Consider the following 27,956-nt stretch of genomic DNA (forward strand, 5'->3'; position numbering starts at 1 on the left):
AAAAAAATCTTACAAAGCATTGCTTTCTTCAATTAATGGATCTAATTTACACAATTGACATATCTAATCTAGTGTAATAATTTTAAGAATAAATTAATATATCCTTGCAACTGTTAATGAAGACTTTTCATTGGTTATCAGTAACAGCTAATAAGGGGTTTTCTTGAACAAAGACAGTATTTACATTATGGTATATTTGGTTATTTAGCCATGTAAAACTTTAGCTTATAATAAAGGATAAGCTTTAATTTTACTTGGACCATTTAATCTCACTCTCATTTTTAAAAAATTTTTTATAGGAGTAGAGCTGATTTACAATGTGTTAGTTTCAGGTGTAAAGCAAAGTGAATCAGTTATACATATACATATATCCACTCTTTTTTAGATTCTTTTCCCATATAGGCCATTACAGATTATTGAGTAGAATTCCCTGTGCTATACAGTAGGTCCTTTTAGTTATCTATTTTATATATAGTAGTCTGTATATGTCAATCCCAAACTTCCAATTTATCCCTCCTCCCACCTTACCCCCTGGTAACCATAAGTTTGTTATCTACATCTATAACTCTATTTCTGTTTTGTAGATAAGTTCATTTGTGCCCTTTTTTTAGATTCCACATGTAAGCGATATCATATAATATTTATTTGTCTTTCTCTGTCTGACTTACTTCACTCAGTATAACAATCTCTAGGTCTATCCATGTTGCTACAAATGACACAATTTCATTCTTTTTTATAGCTGAGTAATATTCCATTGTATATATGTACCACATCTTTTTTATCAATTCCTCTGTTGATGGACATTTAGGTTGCTTCTATGTCTTGGCAATTGTAAATAGTGCTGCAATGAATATTGTGGTGCATGTATCTTTTCGAATTATGCTTTTCTCCAGATATATGCCCAGGAGTGGGATTGCTGGATCATATGTTAGCTCTATTTTTATTTTATTAAGGAACCTCCATACTGTTCTGCATAGTGGCTGTACCAGTTTACATTCCTACCAACAGTGTAGGAGGGTTCCCTTTTTTCAACACGCTCTCCAGCATTTATTGTTTGTAAATTTTTTGGTGATGGCCAATCTGACAGGTGTAAGGTGATAATTGATTGTAGTTTTGATTTGCATTTCTCTAATGATTAGTGATGTTGAGCATCTTTTCATGTGCCTCTTGGCCATCTGTATGTCTTCTTTGGAGAAATGTCTATTTAGGTCTTCTGCCCGTTTTTTGATTGGGTTGTTTATTTTTTTGATATTGTGCTGCATGAGCTCTTTGTATATTTTGGAGATTAATCTCTTGTCAGTTGCTTCATTTGCAAATATTTTCTACCATTAGAAAGGTTGTCTTTTCATTATGTTTATGGTTTCCTTTAGTGTGCAAAAGCTTTTAAGTTTGATTAGGTAATATTTGTTTAGTTTTGCTTTTATTTTCATTACTCTAGGAAGTGGGTCAAAAAAGATCTTGCTGTGATTTATGTCAAATAGTGTTCTGCCTATGTTTTCCTCTAAGAGTTGTATAGTATCCGGTCTTGCATTTAGGTCTTTAATCCATTTTGAGTTTATTTTTGTGTATGGTGTTAGGGAGTGTTCTAATTTCATTCTTTTACATGTAGCTGTGCAGTTTTCCTAGCACCACTTATTGAAGAGACTGTCTTTTCTCCATTATATATTCTTGCTTCCTTTGTCATAAATTAGGTGACCATAGATGCATGGGTTTATCTCTGGACTTTCCATCCTGTTCTATTGATCTATATTTCTGTTTCTGTGCCACTATTATACTGTTTTGATGATTGTAGCTTTGTCGTGTACTCTGAAAGTCAGGGAGCCTGGTTCCTCCAGTTCCATTTTTCTTTCTCAAGATTGCTTTGGCTATTCATTGTCTTTTACGTTTTGTTACAAATTGTAAATTTTTTGTTCTAGTTCTGTGAAAAATGACATTGCTAATTTGATAGGGATTGCATTCAATCTGTAGATTGCCTTGTGTAGTATAGCCATTTTGACAATATTGATTCTGCCAATCTAAGAACATGGTCCATCTTTCCATATGTTTGTGTCATCTTTTATTTCTTTCATCAGCATCTTAGTTTTCTGAGTACAGGTATTTTGCTTCCTTAGGTGGGTTTATTCCTATGTATTGTATTCTTTTTGATGCAATGGTAAATGGGATTGTTTCCTTGATTTCTCTTTCTGATCTTTCATTGTTAGTGTATAGGAATGCAAGAGATTTCTGCGTATTAATTTTGTATCCTTCACCTTTACCAAATTAATTGATGAGCTCTAGGATTTTTCTGGTAGCACCTTGAGGGTTTTCTATGTATAGTATCATGTCATCTGCAAACAGTGACAGTTTTACTTTTTCTTTTCCAATTTGGAGTCCTTTTATTTCTTTTTCTTCTCTGATTTCCATGGCTTGGACTTCCAAAACTATGTTGAATAATAGTGTCAAGAGTGGACTTCCTTGCCTTGTTCCTGATCTTAGAGGAAATGCTTTCAGTTTTTCACCACTGAGAATGATGCTTGCTGTGGGTTTGTGGAAATCATCTTTAACTTTAAAAATTCTACTACTTGAAAACTCCATATGCAATTAGTTACAAAGCCCTGCTGGTTTTTCCTTTGTTGCTCTCTTTGAATCTGTCTCTTCTTTTCCATTCTTACTGATGAGGTACAAAATGTGTCTGTGAAAGCTAAAGGCTCATGAACAGAGATGGGAGTCATAATCAGGAAGGCTGAGGAGTAATAAGATCCTGTGCATCAGGTGATGAGGTCCAGGAAGTGAGATGTATATCCAAGGAGACGAATAGTGAACATAATGGTGTTTTTTAAAAGCATGGTATTTGTTGGATAGATTGTGTTTCTGGTGACAAGGAACAGGAAGTTAAGTGTTTGAAATTTGTTTGCCAGGATCTAGGATTAAGGAAAATGCTCACCACGTATGCCTCTGTTCTTTGAGACTTATTCCAGCCTTAGAGCTTTGGGAAATAAGATAGTTATAAGGAAAGTAAATATACAGGATGTGAGACTGCATTCCTCTATAACTCTGCTTAGCTCTTCTAAAGATGTATGAAAATTTCCTTTGCTTTATTAAAAGAAATATTACTTTTGCCCTTTAATGATACTGACATTTGAACATATATGAAGTATAGTAACATTTCTATGTAAAATATTTAGCTATTGCTAGGCAGTTCATCCCCATAGACCTGGATATTTTAGGCCATTCTACCTCTCACATGTTATCTTTTGGCAACCATTTAATGGCACAACTACACTTTTGGAGCATAACTGATCCTTTAGAAGTAATATATTTTCTGAAGTACAGTGTAATGATTAAGTGTACAGTGTCCAGAATCAGACAATCTGGATTTGAATATTTCTAATAGCTTATTTTTGTGAGCTTGGGAAGCATTAATTATTATTTTAATCTAATATTTGTTGACTAATTTTTATGTGTCAGGCACTGTGCTAAATAACATGAGTTATTTTATTTAATTCCATTTGCTTTTTTTGCCTCAGTTTCCTGCTTTGTAAAATGAAGTTACTCATAGTTTGTATTTCATTGAATTATAATGAGGATTATATGTGTTAATGTAATGCAGAGTGCCTGACTCAAAAATAGCACAATATTAGCTGTTATTATTATGATGATTATTATTAGTCAATTCCAGTCTTCTTTCATTTTTCAAATTTGGTAGCAGCTAAAAATCCTTTTTGAATGTTCTGGTGCCTACAAAATTCAGCAGGTGCTGACCACATGTTGTTAACTGATCCTGATAAACAGAATAAAGCATGCTACTTTTTATATACATAAGGTCGCAACCTCCCTCTTACCTAATGGTCTGTCTGAGTTCGTAGGAACTTATTTTTATATTACTCTACTTTCAGATTGTTCTAAAAACCTTGGTAGCTACTCCAATGGCTCTAACTTTTTTCCAGATAAGGTAAAATGAGAAGGTGTGACCTATGAAATTTGCTTTGTTTAAAAAATTAGATCACATTAGGTTCATTTGTTTCTTATTCGGCCTCCGTGTTTATGAACCCATAAGTATTTATTTTCATTGTTTAATTAAAAACTGTAAGATTTTCCCTACTGTAAAGTGGCAACTGACATTTCATGAATTACAGCTGATACAGGTCTTCCTTAGGTAGGCTTTAACTATATCTTAGACTTCTTAAACATTTCATTAAATTTTTAAAACTTGCATATTAATGTAATGGTAGTTCTATTTTTACCATTCAAAGAAAATAACCAGTTTTACATCAGAAGCTCTCTAGGGTGTCCTTTTTTTCCAGTATTATTGGACTTTTCCCTATTAAGTCCAAATCCATCCAAATATTAATGATTTTTGTGCTCTCATTTCCTATTTCCATCCCCATTCACCTATACTGCAAGCCCCACCATCCCAATACTTCTAGTTTGGATAGTGGGGTGGCAGCTATTAAAAAGAAAATAGCCTTTCCATGAGTTTCCTGTCAAGAAAGCACACATTAGAATAGATACATGGATTCACCCAGCTTCTAATGCCACTTATCCACATATGACACCTCAAGAGGAAGACAATAGGAGGTGAGTAGTTCATGTCCCTTAACACATGCTGCCAAACCCAGAATTTGAACACTTATCACTCAGTAGTATAAGTCATTCATAATCACAAACTACCTGAAATCAAAAGATCCACACTATATTATGTGTGTCACTGAGATGTTACTGGAAGCCAACTGTGATCATATGAAATCTTCCATCCCCAAATAACTTCCAAAGCACTCCATCATGAGTAGACTTGAAATATTGCAAGGCTCAGCTTTTACTTTTTATATATGAAGTTTGTTCTCTTTACCTTAGTTCAGTTGGTTGTGGCTCAACTTCTTCTGTACAGTTATACCCTTACTTGCTGTTCTTTAAATGCACGTTGTGACAAAGATTATTGAAATGTGTGAGATCGTGTCATCAGAGTTCATTGCTTGATTAATTTGTTTCCTATGTGGATAAAAAAACTCTTAGTTTTCCTATCTCCATACAGAAGTGAAAGGGCTTTTTCAGTATGCTTTCTCAACCACATACTCTATTATTATTAAATAGTTACTTTTTAAAATCTCTATTTTATTTGAAAATAGAAATGTGTCATTGCACCTAAAATCATCTAGTACCTGGCAGTTCAGTCTTATGACGTGATAGTTTGAGTGCCTTCCAGCTTCTGTTTTTATTAAGTTCATAATGTATCTTTGGAGGTACAATTAGTATAGACATTTTGTAATTAGTTTTATCACTTTCTCTGAACAATGTGGAATCTTACTCTGACATATGGAAAAATATAGCATGGATGATAAATTATTAAAAATACAATTTAAGAAAAATACAGTGGAGTGTGCTATTCTGAAGTCCTGTTACTTGATTTGAAGTATTTTATTTTAAATACAATTGACTATTCATGCATGTATTTCTATCTGTACTACATTTGTGGGAATAGCATCCCCAATCATAACTATAGAATTAGGGAACTAAATACATAAATGCAATAATAAAATCAATCCTTGTCCTGAAAGGCTGATCTGTGTTGAATATCATCTTATTATTTATAAAGTTAGTGTTGTTCAGAAGGACTTAGCCATTTCTCACTGTTAGTCTTTGTACACACTGTTACCGTGGTTTTCAATAATCTGCCTTAAGGGACTGATGCCATCAAGATGGTTGAGTAGGAGACCCCCGCCTCCATCCTTCTACAAAGACTAACAATTAGACACATCCACAAACATAAACATCTCTGGGAGAGCTCTGGAATCCAATTAAGAAATTTCAGCAACACACTAGAACAAAAAATTTGAGAATAATTACACAAAAAGGTAAGGAAAACTGCTTCATTTTGCCTGTATCATCTGATTACCAATCTGCCATTACTCAGCACCAAGAAGGAACTCCCCAGCTAGAAAGAGTTCCCCTTGCATGGAAAGGAAGAGTGGGGTGAGACAACTACTTCCTCAGTCTTTCAAGAATGCTTAGTGGGGAAAGGTAGTCTCTTCAATAAATGGTATTGGTAAAACTGGATATTCGAATAAAAAGAATGAATTGTGGCCTCTATCTTATACCATTCACAAAACTTAACTCGAAATGGATTAAAGACTTAAATTTAAGACTTTCCTAGAAGAAAACATAGGAAAAATGCTCCTTGACATCAGTCTTGACAACAAGTTTTTAGATATGACACCAAAAACACAAGCAACAAAAGCAAAATAAACAAGTAGAACTACATCAAACTAAAAAGCTTTTGCACAGCAAACTGAATAATCAACAAAATGAGAAGGCAACCTACAGAAAGGGAGAAATATTTACCAACCATTATCAGATAAGAGGTCAATGTCCAAAATATATGAAGAACTCAGATAACTCAATTGCAGGAAAACAAATAACCCCACTAAAAAATAGCAGAAGACCTGATAGATATTTTTCTAAAGACTACATACAAATGGCCAACATGTACACGAAAAGATGCTCAACATCACTGATTATCAAGTAAATGCAAATTGAAACTACAATGAGATATCACTTCACACATGTTAGAATGGCCATTATCAAATAGAAAAGAAATAACAAGTGTTGATAAGGGTGTGAAGAAAAGGGAACCCTTGTGTGCTGTTGGTGGGAATGTAAATTGGTACAGCCACTATGGAGAACAGTATGGAAGTTCTTCAAAAAATTAAACATGAAACTACCATATGATCCAGGAATCCCACTTCTGGGTATATATCCAAAGAAAATGAAATCACTACCTTGAAGATATATCTGCACCCCCAGGTTTATTTCAGCATTATTCACAGTACTCAAGACATGTAAACAACCTAAATGTCCATTGACAGATGAATGGATAATGAAAACGTCACACACACACACACACACACACACACACACACACACAGTAGTATTATTCACACATGTAAAAGGAGGAAATCTTGCTATTTGGAACAACGTGGGTGGAACTTGAGGACATTATGCCATGTGAAATAAGTCAGACGTAGAAAGATAAATACTGTGAGATCTTACTTACATGGTGAATCTAAAAGAAGCCAAACTCACAGAGTAGAATGGTGGTTAAAAGGGGCTTGGAGGTAGAGAAAAGGAGATGTTGGTCAATTAATACAATGCTGATTAAGTTCTGGGGATCTAGTACACAGCATGGAAACTATATTTAACAATACTGTGTCCTATACTTGAAAGTTGCTAAAAGAATAGATCTTAAATGTTCACAGGACACACAAAAATGTAATTATGTGAGGTGATGAATGTGTTAAGTAACTTTAGGGTGTTAATTGTTTCACAATATATACATGTATCAAATCATCATTTTGTATACCTTAAACTTGCACAATGTTACATGCCAATTATATCTCAATAAAGCTGGGGGGAAAAAGAGAAGGAGAGTTGATGGTAAGAATGTCTGTTTAACATAAATAGCCTTAGAGTGACTTTGTCATGTGCACTGTATATAACAAATCTCTTCAATTATGCATAGAAATGCTTTCTTTTAGGAGTAAATTATTAGGATGATAACACTATTGAATAAATGATATTAGCAAGTGGAAGCTCTGCATTTAAAATAACTGCAGGCAAAGAGGTAGAGACCTAGGTGAAATAAGTGTAAATAAATTCATTTGTATTATTTTTTATACTCTACATATTAGTGGTATCATGTAATATTTGTATTTCTCTGTCTGACTTACTTCACTCAGTATGCTAATTTCTAGGTCCATTCATGTTGCTGCAAATGGCAGTATTTCATTCTTCTTAAGGTTGAGTAATATTCTATTTTATATGTATACCACATCTTTATCCATTCGTCGATAGACACTTAGGTTACTTCCATATTTTGGCTACTGTAAATAGTGGGGCTATGAATATTAGGGTGTGTATATCTTTTCGAATTAGAGTTTTTATCATTTCCAGTTATATGTCCAGCAGTGGGATTACAGGATCATATGGTAGCTCTAGTTTTAGTTTTTTAAGGAACCTCCATACTGTTCTCCATAGTGGCTGAACCAATTTACATTCCTACCAACAATGTAGGAGGGTTCCCTTTTCTCCACACCCTCTCCAGCATTTATTGTTTGTAGACTTTCTGATCATGACCATTCAGACCAGTGTGAGGTGATACCTCATTGTAGCTTTGATTTGCATTTCTCAATTAGTGATGTTGAGCATCTTTTCATGTGCCTCTTAGCCATCTGTATGTCCTGTTTGGAGAAATGTCTATTCAAGTTGTCTGACCATTTTTTGATTGGGCTGTTCATTCTTTTGGTATTGAGTTGTACGAGCTGTTTGTGTATTTTAGAAATTATCCCCTTGTCAGTTGCATCATTTGCATATGTTTTCTCCCATTCTGTGTGTTGCCTTTTTGTTTGGTTTATGGTTTCATTTGCTGTGCAAAAGCTTATAAGTTTGATTAGGTCCCATTTGCTTACTTTTGCTTTTCTTTCTTTTGCCTTGGGAGACTAAGAAAATATTAGTACTATTTATGTCAGAGTATGTTTTGCCCATGTTCTCTGCTAGGTGTTTTATGGTGTCATGTCTTATATCTAGGTCTTTAAACCATTTTGAGTTTACTTTTGTATATAGTGTGAGGGAGTGTTTTAATTTCACTGATTTACATGAGGCTGTCCAGATTTCGCAACACCACTTGCTAAAGAGACTGTCTTTTCTCCATTGTATATTCTTGCCCCCTTTTGTCAAAGATTAATTGACTGTAGGTGTGTGGATTTATTTCTAGGCTCTCTATTCTGTTCCATTGATCTATATGTCTGTTTTTGTGCCAATACCACCCTGCTTTGATTACTGTAGTTCTGTAGCATTGTCTGAAATGTTGGAGGGCTATTTTTTCCTCCAGGTTTGTTCTTTTTCCTCAGGATTACTTTGACAATTCTGGATCTTTTGTGGTTCCATACAACTTTTAGGATTATTTGTCCTAGTTCTGTGAAAAATATCATGGGTAATTTCATAGGGATCACATGCAATCTATAGATTGCTTTTGGTGGTATGGCCATTTTAACAATATTAATTCTTCCAATCCAAGAGCATGGGATAACTTTCCATTTCTTTGAATCATCTTCAATTTCCTTTATCACTCTTTTATAGTTCTCAGCATATAGGTCTTTCACCTCCTTATTTAGGTTTATTCCTAGGTATTTTTGTTTGACTTGATTTTTACAGGGATTGGTTTTTTACTTTCACTTTTTTCGTTAGGATAAATTCTTTCTCTTTCTTAGTGTAAATTGTTAGTGTAAATTTCATTGTTAGTGTAAAAATTACAACGGATTTCTGTATATTAATTTTGTATGCTGCTAACTTGCTTAATTCATTTATTAGTTCTAATATTTTTGTATGGAGTCTCTAAGGTTTTCTATAGCCTATCATGTCATTTACATATAATGACAATTTTACCTCTTCCTTTCCAATTTGGATACCTTTTATTTCTTTTTCTTGTCTGATTTCTGTAGCTAGGACTTCCAGTGCTATATTCAAAAGAAGTGGTAAGTGGGCATCCTTGTCTTGTTTCTGAATTTGGTTGGAAGGCTTTCAGCTTTTTACTGTTAGGTATTATATTTTCTGTAGGTTTGGAGAAAACGGCATTTGTTATGTTGAGGTATGTTCCCTCTATGCCCACTTTTTGGAGAGTTTTTATCATAAATGGATGTTGAATTTTGTCAAAAGCTTTTTCTCAGTCTCCTGAGATGATCATGTGCTTTTTATTCTTCAGTTGATTAATGTGGTCTATCACATTGTTTGATTCGCAGATATTGAAAACTCCTTTCATTCCTGGGGTAAATCGCACTTGACCATGTTGTATGATCTTTGCAATGTATTGTTGGGTTTGACTTGCTAATATTTTGTTGAGGATTTTTGCATCTATGTTCATCAATGATATTGGCCTGTAATTTTCTTTTTTTTCGTGATATCTTTCTCTGGTTTTGGTGTCAGGGTGCTGCTGGCCTCATGGAATGAGTTTGGGAGTTCCTTCCTCTGCAGTTTTTGATAATAGTTTGAGAAGGATAGGTGTTAACTCTTCTTTAAATGTTTGGTAGAATTCACCTGTGATGCCATCTGGTCCTGGACATTTTTTTGCTGAGAGTTTTTTATTTTATTTTTTAACATCTTTATTGGAGTATAATTGCTTTACAATGGTGTGTTAGTTTCTGCTTTATAATAAAGTGAATCAGCTATACATATACATATATCCCCATATCTCTTCCCTCTTGCTTCTCCCTCCCTCCCACCCTCCCTATCCCACCACTCTAGGTGGTCACAAAGCACCGAGCTGATCTCCCTGTGCTATGCAGTTGCTTCCCACTAGCTATCTATTTTACATTTGGTAGTGTATATATGTCCATGCCATTCTCTCACTTTGTCCCAGCTTACCCTTCCCCCTCCCTGTGTCCTCAAGTCCATTCTCTAGTAGGTCTGCATCTTTATTCCCATCTTGCCCCTAGGTTCTTCATGACCTTTTTTTTTTAGATTCCATATATGTGTGTTAGCATACGGTATTTGTTTCTCTCTTTCTGACTTACTTCACTCTGTATGACAGACTCTAGGCCCATCCATCTCACTACAAATAAATCAATTTCGTTTCTTTTTATGGCTGAGTAATATTCCATTGTATATATTTGCCACATCTTCTTTATCCATTCATCTGTTGATGGACACTTAGGTTGCTTCCATGTCCTGGCTATTGTAAATAGAGCTGCAATAAACATCGTGGTACATGACTCTTTTTTGAATTATGGTTTTCTCAGGGTACATGCCCAGTAGTGGGATTACTGGGTCGCATGGTAGTTCTATTTTTAGTTTTTTAAGGAACCTCCATACTGTTCTCCATAGTGGCTGTATCAATTTACATTATTTGCTGGGAGTTTTTTAAATTACTGATTCAATTTTGTTACTGGTAATTGGTCTGTTCATACTTCCTACTTCTTCCTGGTTGAGTCTTGGGAAATTGTGCACTTCTAGGAATTTGTCCATTTCTTCTAGGTTTTCCATTTTGTTGGCATATAGTTGCCTGTAGTAGTCTCTTATGGTCCTATGTATTTTTGTGGCATCGGTTGTGACTTCTCCTTTTTCATTTCTGATTTTATTGATTTGGGCCCTCTCCCCTTTTTCCTTGATTAGTCTGGCTAAAAGTTTATCAATTTTGTTTATTTTTAAAGAACCAGCTTGTAGTTTTATTGATATTTTCTATTGCTTTTTAGTCTCTATTTTATTAATTTTTGCTCTGATTTTTATGATTTTGTTTCCTGCTACCTTTGGGTTTTGTTAGTTCTTCTTTCTCTAGGTCCTTTATATGTAAGGTTAGGTTGTTTATTTGAAATTTTTCTTGTTTCCTGAGGTAAGCTTGATTGCTATAAAATTCTCTCTTAGAACTGCTTTTGCTGAGTCCCATAGGTTTTGGATTATTGTTTTTTTCATTTTCATTTGTCTCTAGGTAATTTGTCATTTCCTCTTTGACTTTTTCAGTGATCCATTTTTTGTTTAGTAGCATACTGTTTAGCTTCCTTGTGTTTGTGTTTTTTGCAGCTTTTTTCTTGTAGTTGATTTCTAGTTTCATATCATTGTCATCAGAAAAGAAAATGCTTGCTATAATTTCTATTCTCTTAAATTTGTTGAGGCTTGTTTTTTGGCCTAGCATGTGATCTCTCCTGGAGAATGTTCCATGTGCACTTGAAAAGAATGTGTATTCTGCTGCTTTTGGATGGAATGCTCTCTATATATCAATTAAGCGCATTTGATCTAATGTGTCACTTAAGGCCAGTGTTTCCTTACAGATTTTCTGTCTGGATGTTCTGTCCATTGATGTAACTGGAGTGTTAATGTCCCCTACTATTATTATATTACTGTCAATTTCTTGCTTTATATCCGTTAACATTTGCTTTATGTATTTAAGTGCTCCTATGTGGGGTGCATATGTATTTAGAATTGTTATATCTTCTTGGATTGATCCGTTGATCATGATGTTGTGTCCTTTGTCTCTTGTAACATTCTTTATTTTAAAGTCGATTTTGTGTGATATAAATATTGCTACCCCTGTTTTCTTTTGACTTCCATTTGCATGGAATACTTTTTTCGTCCACTCACTTTCATTCTGAATTTGCTTTTAGATCTGATTTGAGTATCTTGTAGGAAGCATATATATGGGTCTTGTTTTTGTATCCACTCAGCCACTCTATGTCTTTTGATTGAAGCATTTAATCCTTTTACATTTAAAGTAAATATTGATATGTATGTTCTTATTGCCATTTTGTTAATTGTTTTGGTTTTGTTTTTATAGTTTTTTTTTTCATTTCTTCTTGTATTCTCTTCTCTTTTGATTTGATTACTGTCTTTAGTGTTATTTTTTGATTCCTTTTCTTTTTGTGTGTGTGTGTGTGTATGTATATATGCATGCATGTGTATGTATGTGTGTGTGTGTGTGTGTGTATATATATATATATATATATATATATATATATATATATATATATATATATATAGTAGATTTTTGGTTAGTATTTACCATGTTGTTTCAATATAGCCATATTAAATCACATACACACACACAGACTAATGCATTTTAAAAACCCTGCATTTGTATTCTCCTCCCCTCATGATTACTATTTTTGACATCATATTTTACATCTAATTGTTCTGTGTATTCCTTAATTGCTTATTGTGGATATAGATGACTTAATAATTATTTCTTTCAACCTTCCTAATAGCTTTCTGTGGGGATGATTTCCTACCTTACTGTATGTTTGCCTTTACTGATGAGCTTTTTCATTTTGTAATTTTCATGTTTCTAGTTGTTGCCTTTTGTTTCTTGCTAGGACATGTTCCTTTAACATTTCGTGTAAACCTGGTTTGGTGGTGCTGAACTCTTTTAACTTTTGATTGTCTGTAAACTTTTGATCTCTCCATCAAATATGAGTGAGAACCTTGCTTGCTAGAGTATTCTTGGTTATAGGTTTTTCCCTTGAATCATTTTAAATATATTGTGCCACTCCTTTCTGGCTCATAGGGTTTCTGCTGAAGAGTCAGCTGATATAGCCTATGGGTATTCCTTTGTAGGTTATTTGTTGCTTTTACATTGTTGCTTTTAATATTCTCTCTTTATCTTTAATTTTTGTCATTTTAATTACAACATGTCTTGGTGTGTTCCTCATTGGGTTAATCCTGTGTGGGACTCTCTGCACCTCCTAGACTTGGATATCTGTTTCTTTACCCAGGTTAGGGAAGTTTTCAGCTATTATGTCTTAAAATATGTTCTCTGAACCTCTCTCTTCTCTTTCTGGGACCCCTGTAATGTAAGTATTAGTGCACTTGATGTTGTCCCAGAAGTCTCTTAAACTGCCTTAATTTCTTTTCATTCTTTTTTCTTTTTTTCTTTTTTTTTGGTTCAACTTCAGTGATTTCAACTTCTCTGTCTTCTAGCTTGATGGTCCATTCCTCTGTATCATTTAGTCTACTGTTGATTTCTTCTAGTGTAGTTTTCATTTCAGTTGTTGTATTCTTCATCTCTGTTTGGATGTTCTTTATATTTTGTAACCCTTTGTTAAAAACTTCTAACTTCTCACTGTGTATGTCCATGCTTCTCCTGAGTTTTTGGTCACCTTTATAATCACTACTCTGAACTCCTTCTCAGGTAGGTTTCCTATCTCCACTTCACTTAATTCTTCTGGGGTTTTATCTTGTTTCTTCATCTAGAACATGTTTTTCTGCTGCCTTATTTTGTCTAATTTTCTGTTTTTATTTTTATGCGTGTGGTAGGTTAGTTACATTTCTTGACCTTGGAGAAGTAGCCTTCTCTAGGAGATGTCCTATGCATTCCAGAAGCACACTCCCCTGCTAGTGGACAGGGCTGGGACCCAGCTGGTCCCAGGGTAAGGTCTAGCCTACTCTGAGCATACTGGATCTGTAGGCTGTGGGACTGTGGTTTTCTTGCATCTGGTGTCTGTCCCCTGGTGGGTGAGGTTGGTCCAGAGGCTAGAGCAGGCTTCCTGGAGGCAGGGTGGGTGCCCAGGTTATTCTGAAGCTTGTGCCTGCCCACTAGTGAGTGAAGCTGGGTCCTGGCCCCTCTGCTGGGCAGAGTCATGCCTAGAGGCATGTCTAGAGGCAGCTGTGAGTTCAGGAGGTCTTTAGGTAGCCTCTCTACTGATGGGTGTGGCTCTGTCCCCACCCAGTTAGTTCCTTGGCCTGAGGCATCCCAGCAGTGGCACCTACAGGCTGTTGGTTAGGGCCAGGTCTTGGCACTAGTGAGCTAGAGGGAGGATTCCACAATGGTGTCTGCCAGCACCAGTGTCCATGTGGTAGAAGGTGCTCCCAAGAATGGCTTGCATAAGTGTCTATTTCCCCAGGGTGAGCTGCAGTTGCCTCCTGCCTCTCCAGGAGACTCTCCAAGGCCAGCAGATAGATCTCACCCAGGTTTAAAGCAAATTACTGCCTTTGCCCTGGATCCTGTTGTGTGTATTTTGTGTGCACCCTTTAAGAGTGAAGTCTCTATTTTCACCATTCCTGTGGGACTCCTAAAATTAAGCCCCACTGACCTTCAAAGCCGAATGCTCTGTAGGCTCATCTTCCTGGTGCAAGACCCCTAGGCTGGGGAGCCCAATGTGAGGCTCAGAGTTCTCACTCCTGTAGAGAATCTGTGCAATGTAATTATTCTCCAGTTTTTGGGTTGCCCACCCAGGGGTATGTGACTTGACTATATCATGAGTCTGCCCCTCCTACCCATCTTGTTGTGGTTCTTTCTTTATGTCTTTAGTTGTAGAAAATCTTTTCTGGTAGGTTCTGGTCTTTTTCATCAATGGTTGTTTTGCATATAGTTGTGATTTTGGTGTGCTTGTGAGAGGAAGTGAACTCAGGATCTTTTGCCATCAACTTGGCCGATCTCCTCCTCTGTCAGCTTTGATGGGATAAAATGTGTTTCTCAGAGCTAAAGGATGTGCACATGGCATTTCTTTCTACTATTATTATTGTCATCAATTCTTGAAAGCTCTATACTCTCTAACTACTGAAGATCATATACTAACAAAAAGTAATTAACTATCAACTAGACAAAAGAATTGACTTATTTCATTTCATGAGTGATAATAGCATCTGAAAAGTCTGTAGTTCAAACTTTAATAGAAACATGAGGGGCTGTGTTTTTTGGTTCTCAGCATGCTTATAAGATCACAAAGAGTTGAAGTAAATAAATATTTCTTGTGGCACACTATGACCTTCATAGTTTCAAAGGAAATTCAATATCGTAGGGCAAGCTAACACTTGAGAAACCCTTTTGTCAGACACCTTTATTACTTTTTTCATATGTTTAATTAATAAAGAAAATTTCCCATTAGTGTGCTATTATATATGCCTTTAAAATTTTGAAACAAGAGCCTCTCTTTCACAACTTAAATGGCATTATTTGCTATTACTCTGCATGCTAAAATAATTACCAGTTTGGCAATCCTGGTGTTTCATTTATCAATTCTAGACATTCCCAAAGTATAAGTTACTTGACCTAGTTGTATTGGACTTACTGAAAAAAAGGTTTGCTCTCTGTAAAATGATTTTTAAACCAAAAAAAAAAAAAAAAGAAAACATATATCTGATATGATTTTCACTCTTTAAAGGAGGTCTAGTGTAGGATCATACAAAAAAAGAATACTATTTATCAATTGTTTAATCTTAACAGAATTTTCAAAAACTACATTTGAAAAGTCAATTCAAATTTACTTAGAATATCAGAGGGGCTAGCTGTTTGATTTCTTTGAAGTTTCCTTAGGACTGCAATTAGATAAGCCACCATTTAGAATTTGGTGGTTAATTCCTAAAATATTGTGATTCTTTTTGGCATATACTAATTGTATATAAACAATAGTTCTTTTATGCATAATATTTGATATCTTTAACAATACTATACATGGATAAAGCAGGTGTTATTATTATCCACATTTTAGAGAGAAACAAAAAAGAAACCAAGGCTCTGAGACATTTAAGTGATTTGTACAAACTCAGATCTCACACCAGACCTAGATGTCTTTCCATTTCACCACACCAACAAATGGCATGCATCAAAAAATTCCCATCTTTCCCTGTCCCTCCAGGACCAAATACACTTAATAATGTAGTAGAAGGGGAGCACTGAGCATCAGGAGACCTCTGTTTCCAGGATAAGTTCTTCTAATAATTAGCCATGTAATTTTGGGAAACCATTTATGTAAGTTGGCAAATTAAAATATTCTTAACACATTTTTTACTGGAGATGTATTACAGCCACAGGCGTTAGTTTCTGCAGAAATCCCCCAGTCAATAATGTGTTACGACTACAAAGTCAGGAAATAAATCCCATTAATTCTTTAAAATTACTGGAAGATGTGTTTCAGCTGACCAAAGATGAATAAAAATAAATAATTCAAGAACAGAGAGGCTGTGGTATAAAAGAACTGACAATGAGGAATGAAACTAGTAAAGTGTAGTTTGTCAAAATAATCTTCATTAATATGGTTATAAACTTAACAGAAAATTTTGAAAAAAATCTTGAAAGATAAAGTATACACCTCAAATAACATTAATTTATTTTAACATTAATGATAATAGTTTGTATTTAAAATTCAAGATTGTAGCAATAGAAGATGAAGAATGTTGGGAAGCAGAAGATGAAAGTAAAAGCATACTTATGTTTATATGTTAAATGTTGGCATTGATACTTTCAATCTGACATCCATAAGTAAGAAAACCAGTAGCCATAATTTTCTGTTACTTTCTTCTTCATATGCTAAAACCATTTGAAAAAAGGAAAAATGCCCAAATACACATATTACTTTGCCAATCAACAAATGTAAAGCAAGCTTATGTGCAGGCAGTGGATACTACCAAAACAAAGCTATTCATCAGAAATCTGGAAGATGACCTATGATTAGGTTGGTTCGCAATATTTAGAGTGAAACACTAAGGTTGAACATCTGAACATATTACATGACAAACTTTACATTAGAATGAGAAGTTATATTAATATGATATTTTCACATAATATCTTATTGGACCCAGGCCAGAAATACTTATAAACTTATCTCTTCCATAATTGAATAAAATTTCCCTGAACCTCAGAATTTCAAAGACTAAAAGGGTAAATCCTTTTTGCTAGGTGTCCTCACTACTTAGTAAATCACAAATTATTTCCTGACCATTAAATATGGAAGCTAGAGTAACTTCTTCCAAAGAAGAGGCTACATGGCGCTATTATTGCAATTCTGTGGTTATTTCTGATAGCCATTTGATGAGACTCTGGACAAAGTGTGATGAAGGGGAGTGTATGTATACACGTTCGTGCAAAGATGAAATAGGTAAATGAGACAAGTGTCTAATCACTTGAAGTGGTACATTTAATACCCAATTAATAATCTTACAGCTTCTGTATGTTTAAATTAGATAGGACTACACACATTTTACAGGGCTCTGAGATAAATGAAAAGTAAGGATTCCCTTTCCTATCTCTTAGATCTATACACAATCCTGTCCAGAATACAAAGTAGTGTGGGTTTTCCCCTTACAAGATTATACTCTAAAAAGAAAATGAGGTAGGTGTACTAATAAGGCAGTACCAGAATTAACATGTCCTAATTATGGACAGGTAATTTTTGCCACATTCTAAAATTACATACCTCAGTATTTCCATGGATGAATCTTACTGTTTTCATACACTTTAGATAATTACTACCATGAGTGATATAAGTATTACCAGAAACAATATGTAAATAATGAACAGTGTCTGATGGTAATTTTGCATCCCTCTTACATGACTTTGGCTAAATGGTGTTGCTGTTGAACCTATTCCATATTTATAGTGTGTTAGATAAGTGCTGCCTTATATCTTTCCCCCAAACTCCCACTTTAATTTCAGAATGACAAAAAGATGCCTACCAGATTCAGAAAACAAAGTGAACATCTTGAGCATGCTATGGACCGTGTTCTTTTCATGATATCGGAAAGAAGAAGGGCACGTACTCTACATGGCACTTATGAACAACCGCCTTATAACATTCTTACTGCTGCTCTTGAACTGATTAATATGGTCAAGATGATACTAAACATTCTGGAAAGGTAATTCCTAATATGTGATCTATAAAGCTTTAAGATAGTTGCATTTTCCGCTCTTTTTCCCCTCTTAAGAAAACTTCTGAATGAATTGGATTTTATTTCCACAGTATCTTTCAAAGACAGTTATAGATTTTTATTGATCCTCTGAATATTTCCCTAGAATGAAGAACACTGTTATATAAGTCCCTTTAAATGATCCAATATTTGATCATCTGACTTTTTATAGAAAAAAATCATTTTACAGAAAAGTTATTTATTTTACAAAGGATTCACTTTTCTACTGCTTCATTAGAAAGAGAGCTTGTTTCTCTACAGTCTTTCAGGGATGCATGAAAGTTACAACAGAGTTTTAAATTACCACATCTGGGCAAAATAGTTTTTTTTTCATATATATATAAATTACATTAGGGATATTTTATAAACGAGTCAATCCTATTCTTAAAACTCTGTATTACTAAGAGAAGGCTACAGAAATCAAAAGCTAATGATTTCTAATCTTGTTTTGATAATAATCTGCAGGTAGTCTATTAATATTTCAATTTTGAAATTGTCGTTTTTCTCAAAGACTATAGTCAACTCTATATCCTACACACAAATGAAGCATTATATGTATATTTATTTCTAGGCTTTTTGCTTCCCCTATTGGAAAGTATTACATCCCAAAGATAGAGAAATTAGATAGTAAAAGAGGGAAGCATGCTTTTATGATCAAGCAGAGAGGTATAAGAGGGAGAAGTAATGACACTTTTCTCCTCCCTCTTTGTTACTTGCTCTCTTACTGATTATCATTTCTTTTCATTGCAATTCATACTTGATTGACAAACCCATTTTGTTCACATAAAGAAGGGATGAAGTGACTGACCCACTTGTTCAAAAAATTTCAAATTGAATGTTAGAAGAAATTTAGGACATTCATCAGTTCCTCTACTTCCTCTCTTCTGAGAGCCTTACAAATATCTATCTGGTAACAAGCTTAGACAAAGGAAATAATGGAATCCTTGGAATAAATTCAACATAAAGAGAATAGGGAAAAGGATAATGGGCAGACAGCAAAGATAGCTGCAGGACTGGGTAGTGACAACAAAAAGACCCCCAAAATGAATATAATCTGCTTCACTGATGTTTGATAATTCACAGTATTAAATTTTCTCATTTAATTAAAGTAGTCTCATTACAAAATTCACATCATGGTCTCAGTATTAAGAAGCACTCTTTGGTACAATTTCACTACATCACCAATTTGAGAGCTTTTTTACTTTCATCACTGGAACCAGGGAAGACTAAACGGGGCTTATATTGCTCCTGCAGTATTTTGTATTGAGTAGTCCTTCAGACAATTAGTCAGATTCCTCTTTCATAAATTATATAATCTATACAAAGTGACCTCATATAACAGCTTTTGAATATGGCAGATTTATGGATCATCTTAGCATCTTCTTTTTCCAACTGCTTGAAGATTTTAAACTTCAATTTACAACATAACAGATTCTCATGGTTCTTGCTTAAGAACTAGTGACTATTAATAAGAGTTATTCAAACTAACCATTTTACTAAGCTGAGCACTTATTGAACATTCTATATATTATCTTTGAACACATAAAATATTATGAATGAAATACATTAAAAAAACCAATGATGTGTTTTGCACTGGTCGTGGTTGCTATGAAACACCTTAGTACTTTTAAATTTCTTAGCTTTAATTGCTTTTGATTTTCCAAAGCCCTCCTAGGAAAGTCCAAATACCTTGAAAATTGTGTCAGGGACTCATCTGGCTCATTTCTGATCAGAGAGTCACATGGATTTTAAGAATTGTTGGGGCTCAGCCTAATTGCATTTCCTATAGATTAATTAAATTTCCCTTATCTGTGTGTCAAGTGGAGGAATTGGAGTATCAGTTGGAGGAATTGTTCCTTCTTTTCTCTCAAGTAATCAAGTAATTGTGTCAGTGGGAAAAATTATCTCTATGGTTTACCCTAAAATTGGCCTAATCTCTGTGTTTCTAAAAGAAAACATGGGAAAGATTCTGTTAAAATGTAAATTTTCCATTATTAGCATTAATTTTTTTTTCAAATTGTAATCCAAAATAGTAATTTATTTGATTTAATCAAATATATGATTTCAGGCCTAAAATTTATTTCAACTTTATTAGAAAGAAGGATATAAATCTGGTGAGTCACCTTGGTGATAGAGATAATAAGTATTTTTCAGAATTGAAATGAATTCAGGAGTTTAATCAAGATGTCATCATGGTAAAAGAGGGAAATGTACTTATATGACCTCTTTCCAGGAACAGTTTCCTCTTCGTTGAGTTTTCCTAAAAGATATTATCCTTTTTTGTGAATTACTAGAACTTTTCAACTGAACTACAGTGTACAAAAAATTGACTTTACCAGCATTATAAGCTTAGATACAGATGAGAGAGCTACATTTAAGTTCTGCTTTATTAGTAATAGAATAAACATTTTAAGATTTATTAGAGAAGTTATGGGTATTAAAACGTTCTTAATTATGGTACTACATAGAAATCTTAATCTGTTCACAAGGATTTCTCTCATTATGTTATATTTCCATTAGTCATTAAAATTTTAAGTGGCTTACTTATTTGAGGTAAACAGATTTGTGACAAAATTTATTGAGGAGGGTAACGTAGTAACTCAAGACCACTTATCAAAGCATAACTACCCAAGATTCTACTTCTAAGGAAATATAAATTGAGCATGTTTCACGTTAAGAATTAAGGGATAGTGTGGGGTGAGGTGGTAGGTGGGTGACCCAATATTTTCTTGCCTATTTGCTCATTTTTTTGGTCCAGAAATAAATAAGATGGAAAAAACTGCCTAGGGAATTTTGCTCACATGTTTCATATCCTGGACATAGTTACAGGAGATTATCCTATGGATCTGGCAGATACTTTTGCCACATAAATTTATAAACTTATTATAAGAACAGATTTGAATCATTGCCCATGCTCTTATGTGTTTTATAGATAGACCTCCAGAAAATGGCACTTTCATGTAAAAACCAGGGATTGTAATCTCCTAGGAATTTGGGGAAGGAGTTATAAATTACTTTTTCTTGCTAATTCTTAAAACTAAAATTTCACTTCCCATGTGAGAGTAAATACGATTTCAGCATTTTAATGCTTGTTAATTTATTTTACAAATGACATTCTGAAAATTGTTCTCCATTTTTAGATTATAATGCTGATTATTTTCCAAAAAAGTTATGTAGGTTTTATCACCTAATTCAAATTATTACTTGTGATTACATGTCCTCCAAATCACAGAAGTCTAAGAGTTATGCTAGACAAAAGTAATAAACCCAAAAGTTTTCAATTGATTATAGTGCCCTAAGTAAAATATATCTTTTTTTTTTATTTGTGGCAAATAAAATGAATTGCCAGATACAGCCAATCTATTTTTCAAGGGGTAGATAATCTACTTGTGGATTACATACTTAATTAATATTTGATACTTTTCCTTCTTCCTTTTGTTCTTTTCATGTAATCCTTTGTATAGTAAGCTAGCCAAGGAAAGTAAAAAATTAAAAAGTTACCTACTCTGCCTTCCACCTATTGATAGCAACTTGAAAACAGGAATAACTGCTGTAAATTGTGCACCTATCATCCTACCACTTTATCGAGGCCATAGATATATTACATTGATCATCTTCCGTGTAAGCTTTCTGTTATTTTTTGATGTAACTTTGTGATGTTTAGAATTTAGATGACCCTTGGCACTTTTACAAAGTGATCTAAAGCTCTACATATTGTGGATTATAATTTTCACTTTCCTAAGGTATAAAGCTGTGGTACTCAGTGAAACTGAGATTGATGGAATCTCTTGTCATCTTTCCCTGGCAGCCCTCCATTTGATTGCATGTCAGAATTTTCCAGTCTGAAAAACCACCTCATTAAACGTATTACATTACTGAAACATTTCTCTGAACAGGTAAGACATAGATTTGTTGTACTGTTCTCCATATACCCCCATATACATTTATTCACCAAATCTTGTAATTTTATAGTTATATAAAATATAGATATACAGTTATGTAAAATTATAGATATACTATCTCCAATAGTACCTATATAACTTTTCTTTTCTTTAACATTTCCAGTGCCAACACTGAAATTCAGATCCATATTTTTTTTTAAAGCACTTTTCTTTTTTATAGCTACTTTATTTATTTATTTTTATTTTATTTTTGGCTGTGTTGGGTCTTCGGTTCATGCGAGGGCTTTCTCTAGTTGAGGCAATTGGGGGCCACTCTTCATCGCGGTGCGGGGACCGCTCTTCATCGCGGTGCGCGGGCCTTTCACTATCGCGGCCCCTCCCGTCGCGGGGCACAGGCTCCAGACGCGCAGGCTCAGTAGTTGTGGCTCACGGGCCCAGCTGCTCCGTGGCATGTGGGATCTTCCCAGACCAGGGCTCGAACCCGTGTCCCCTGCATTAGCAGGCAGACTCTCAACCACTGCGCCACCAGGGAAGCCCCCATATTTTTTTTATATAGAGGTAGAATATTAGTATAGCTACTAATGGATTTGTCAACTCAAATCTCTTTTCTATTCAACTCAAATTTACCACTATTGCTTCATTATTCTAAAATAACTATTAAACTGATCAGAAACCTTCAGACTTTCACCATTGTCCAGGGAGTGTAGGCTAAACTTGTTAAACTACCATTCACAACACTCCTTAGTCCATACTCATCTATTGTCTTATCCTTCTCTTTTATGTGATCCCTGTACTACCAGTAGGATCTTTTACTCATTCATCCTTAAATGTTTCATGTATGATTCCATCTTTATTCTTTTTATCATAATATTTTCTCCACCTCAAATTTACTACCATGACTTCTTATCAAAGTAACACACTTCTTTTAAAGAGTGGTTAGTTCATTCATTTATTTGTTCATACTTCCATTCATCCATTCATCAATCAAACAAGATGACTCCATTCTTTTGTAGTTACTATTTTCTAGAATTTAACATTGTAAGCTTGATTTAATTCCATAATCATTTGAGGGTTGGCTATATGCAGATACATGTTCTAGGCTTCATTGAGGAGTCATGAGTGAATAAAATAGAATTCTTTCCCTCAAAATTTAGTAGAACAATGAGATATTTAAACAAGTAATGTTTATTTTTTAATAAATATATTGTATCTTAACAATTAGATTTTAATTCTTTTGAGATCAGGGATTATCCTACATTATTTTACATTGATTGTTCAACACAACCTTTTGTACATAGTGTCTAATAAATATTTCATGATGATTAAACATACCAAGGAATCCTGAAGCAGTATTCATTAACACAGGTATTGTGTCCACGTGAATTGAATTTCCTTTATCAGAAATGACTTCAAAGACTGGTTATGTGTGGGAATTTTTAATAATAATAACTAATACTTACATAGCAATTATTACTTGTCAGGCACTTTTCTAAGCATTAGATATAATAACTTTTTAAAATCTTCAAATCTTCATTTCAAGCCTGTTGACTGGCTGAAATTTCTTCAGGTCACGGTGAATATAATGAGAAGACTAAGAAGAATGCAGGTCACAGAGGTCCAACTATTTTCTGCATTAATCTGCAGATGGGTTTTTTGGTTCAAGGGGCCTTTTCTCAGATCAGTGTCTACCATTTCTTGTTTTACTAAGGGAGAAAGAACCATGGGGACTTTTATATCTTACGAGAAGCCACAAAATTAGACTGATGCTTTCAGCAGTCGCTCCAGATTCTTTTTTTTTTTTTTTCAGGCCAACCATCCCACTGAGAAAAATTAGAAAATATGGACAAAATAAACTCTTCTCTTTGAGGGCATCAAAGAGTTTAAGGCAAAGTGCACACATAAATACAAGGCTATGGCAACAGTGAAAACAAAGGGATGGAAAAAGATATGCCATAAAAACAGATTTAAAAAAAAAACAAACCTGGCCTAGTTCCTAGTTATACTAATATATATATATATATATATATATATATATATATATACACACACACACACACACATATACAAAGTACTTACATGTATGTATGTACTTGATACATACACATATATACATATATATGTGTATATATATATACATACATATATGAAGTAAATTTTAGAGCAAGAAACATTGTAAACTAATACTGTATCGCATAATTAAAATTTGCTAAGAGAGCAGAACTTAAGCGTTTTCAACAACAAAAAAGTAATTATATGAAATGATGGATGTGTTAAATTACTTGATTGTGGGAATGCTTTCACAATGTATATGTATACAAATCATTACGTGTATGCTTTGAATATATTACACTTATTTATCAATTAGACCTCAGTAAAGCTGGGGAAAAGGAAGGCAAGAGAAATCACAGTGAGAATTTTAAAATATTTTGAACTGAATCATAATGAAGACATGACATGGCAAACTTTTGACATGAAGTTTAACTTGTATTTAAGGAGGATTCATACCTTTCAATGTATTTAATAGAAAAGAAAAAGAGCTAAAAATCTATAATCTAAATATTCATCTCACAAAGCTACTACAAGAACAGCAAATTAAATCCAAAATAAATATAGAAAGAATAAAACATACTTAAAATAAATGCAGAAGGTAATGAAATAGAAAGTAAACAGTAAGCTAAACCCCTCAAATTTTATTATTTGAAAGTGAAAAACTCTGACCAAATTTTTAAAAACCCACAAATAAAATATTAGGAATGAAAAGGGGATACCACTAGAGATTCTACCTACATAAAGTAGTACATAATACTCTTTTTATATCTTGTATGTGGAAAATTTGACAATGTGCATGAAATAGAAAAATTCCTAGAAAAACATAATGGAAAATTGACATAAAAAGAAACAGAAAATCTGAATTGTCATATACAATAAAATCTTACTAATTAATTGTCATCCCTGCACCAGCAACATTACATCACTGGGATCTTGTTAAGACGGCTGACCCAGGTCTCACACCAACCTACTGAATCAGTATCTAAATTTTAACAAGATCCTCACGTAATTCATATATACATGTATATATATAAATGTTTGGGAAGCATTGTATTAAATACATTGAATCCATAGTTATAAACCTTCACAGAAAGAATGCTCTTGCCTAGATAACTTCATCTATGAATTCTTCAAAACATTTAAGAGTGAAATAGCACTAAACCTATTCAAACTCTGCCAGATAACAAAAAGAGTGAGAGCACTTTCCAACTAATGTTATGAAGCCATTGTAACGTTATTACCAAATTTTATAAGGACATTACAAGAAAGGAAATTTATAGATCAATCTCTCCCATAAACAAAGAAACAGCAATCTCAAAAAATAACAAATTGAGTCCAGTGATACATAAAGATTATAATATATCACAGACACATTAGCATTATTCCAGGAATGCAAGGTCAGTTGAACATTTGAAAACCAATTAATGGAATTAACCAGAGTAAAAGAATAACAGTGAAATATTATATAGCCATCTGAAAAGATGTAGAGAAAGCATTGAGTAAAATTCATCATCTATTCATGATAAAAACTCTCAGCAAGCTTAGAATAAATGGGAATTTCCTTTATTTGATAAACGTTATCTACAAATAAAGTATAGCAAATATCATACTTAATGGTAAAATATTGTAAACCTTCTTCCATGAAATTAGTGATGGTATAAATATGTCCACCATTATTATTTTTATTCCACATTGTATTCCAGGGCCAAGAATATGCAATAGGACCAGAAAAGGAAAGGAAATGTTTAAGTGTGGGAAAGGAAGAAATGAACCTATCATTGTTCTTACATGACAGAACTGTGTACTTGGAAAATTCAAATTATTCTGAAGGTTAAATATTAGAATTGATCAGTGAATTCAGCAAGATTGCTGAAAGTCAAAATACTAAAATCAGTTTCACTTCTATATACTAACTTCAAATAGTTAGAGATGAAATAAAAATCACAATATGCCATTTTCAATAGCATACAAAACATCAAATACCTAGGAAAAATATGCAAAATATATGGAAGATCTCCTTATTGAAACATATAAAATATTATGAGAGAAAGTAGAGAAGGCCTTAATGAATGAAGGAATGTCTCATGTTCATGGATTGGAAGATTCAGTATTTTAAATATATTGGTTCTCTTCAGAATGATCTATAGATTAAATGCAATTCAAATCAAAATGCCAACAGGATTTTTCTGTGTAGATTGACAAACTGATTCTAAAATGTGTATATGAATTCAAGAAATCAAGATATAGCTAAGTTAATGTAGAAGAATTAGAAGTTGGTGGACTTATACTACTGCATATCAAGACTTATTATATATCTACATTAAGACAGTTCCATATTGGCAAAAGACAAGCACATAGACCAATGAAGCTGAATAGAGTATAAAGAAACATCTGACACTTATATGGATACTTGATTTATTATTACATGCACTTAGGAGCAGTGGGGCGAGAATGGTCTCTTGATTTCTACCTCACACCATAGTAAAAAATCAGTATTAGGTGGATTGTAAATCTAAATGTCAATGATAACATATTATGGTAGTTTAACAACTCAAACAATACACAAAAAAGTATCAATACTAACCATAAAAGAAAAGATTGATAAATTGGACTTCTGTTCTGTTAATAAAAAGAACTTCTGTCCGTAAATGATATTGAGAGAGTAAAAACACTGGCTACAAAATGTGAGATGGTACTTGCAATCAATATAACCAAGAAAAGATTTAAAACTTGAATTTACAAAGAGCTTTTACAAAGCAATAAGAAAAAAAACAACTTACTGAGAAAATGAGAAAAGACCTGAATGAACACTTCACAAAAGGATATACTGAAATAACAAAAAAAATATGTGGAAAGGTCTTCAATCTTAATCAGGGAAAATGAAAATCAAAACAATGTAGGTAGCACCACACACAAGAAAGACTAAAGTTACAAAGACTGACAATACTAAGTGTTATGGAGGATGTGGAGTAAAAAGTTCTCATACACCGTTTGAGGGAGTATAATTTGGCATAACCACATAGGAAAACAGTTTCAGAGTATCTATTAAATGTGAACATACACATTATATCATACAGCATTTCTTTCCTACGTATATACCCAACATAAACATATACATTTGTGCACCAAAATTTACATTCAAAGCAGGATTATTCATTATAGTCCCAAACTGGAAACAACCCAAAAGTACCTCAACAGTAGCATGGATAAATAAATTATAGTATATTCATACAATAGACTACTAGATGCAATGAAAAAGAGCAAATTATAAATCTTAAAAATGTATTCAATGACAGAAGCTAGACACAGATGAACATATACTGTATTATTTCAATTATATGAAGTTCAATACAACAAATCTAAACCATAGTGTTGGAAGTCAGAGTAGTGGTTACCTTTGGGAAAGGGAGGGTGGTAGTGACTGGAAAGGGCATGAGAAGGGTTTTTACAGTGCAAATTATTTTCTATTTCGTGATCCAAGTGATGGTTTTACGTGTGTTCTCACTTTGTGATAATTCATTTATCCATACAATTAGGATTTGTATACTTTTCTGCATATAGCCTGTATTTTAATAAAACTCCGTATTAAAAGATTTTGCATGTGTATTCCTCAAAATAGTCCATGTCTCCTTTTGGATGTAACTTATCCTTATGTTATTCGTGAGAAGGACACCCCTATAAAGAGGTTTATTACATGCTAGCTTGCCAGAATACATGAAATCCCAATATCAGTAATCATTTTGGGGGGACTCTGGTCCCTGATTTTGCCTAGATTTCATGGTATGCAAATTAGAAGATTTACTTAAACATTATTTTTTGGTCTTGATTTTGAATGGAAATTTTTCCTTAAATATTCGTGAAAATATT

The 27,956-nt window shown here is 33.7% G+C and overlaps 1 long non-coding RNA gene across 3 annotated transcripts in view; it reads left to right on the forward strand.

The window, feature by feature from the left end:
- LOC309620775 overlaps window positions 1-27,956 on the forward strand; it is a 164,085-nt gene that overhangs the window by 12,899 nt on the left and 123,230 nt on the right. For 2 of the 3 annotated variants that reach the window (XR_014239617.1, XR_014239618.1), the window contains one exon: window positions 17,888-22,231. The exons of the other annotated variant lie outside the window; for it this stretch is intronic. This is a non-coding gene — a long non-coding RNA (uncharacterized lncRNA). Of the gene's footprint in view, window positions 1-17,887; window positions 22,232-27,956 lie in introns of those variants that run through there. 3 annotated transcript variants of the gene reach the window in all.

This window comes from Balaenoptera borealis (genome assembly GCF_965194805.1).
Source record: "Balaenoptera borealis genome assembly, chromosome: X".
Taxonomy (NCBI): domain Eukaryota; kingdom Metazoa; phylum Chordata; class Mammalia; order Artiodactyla; family Balaenopteridae; genus Balaenoptera; species Balaenoptera borealis.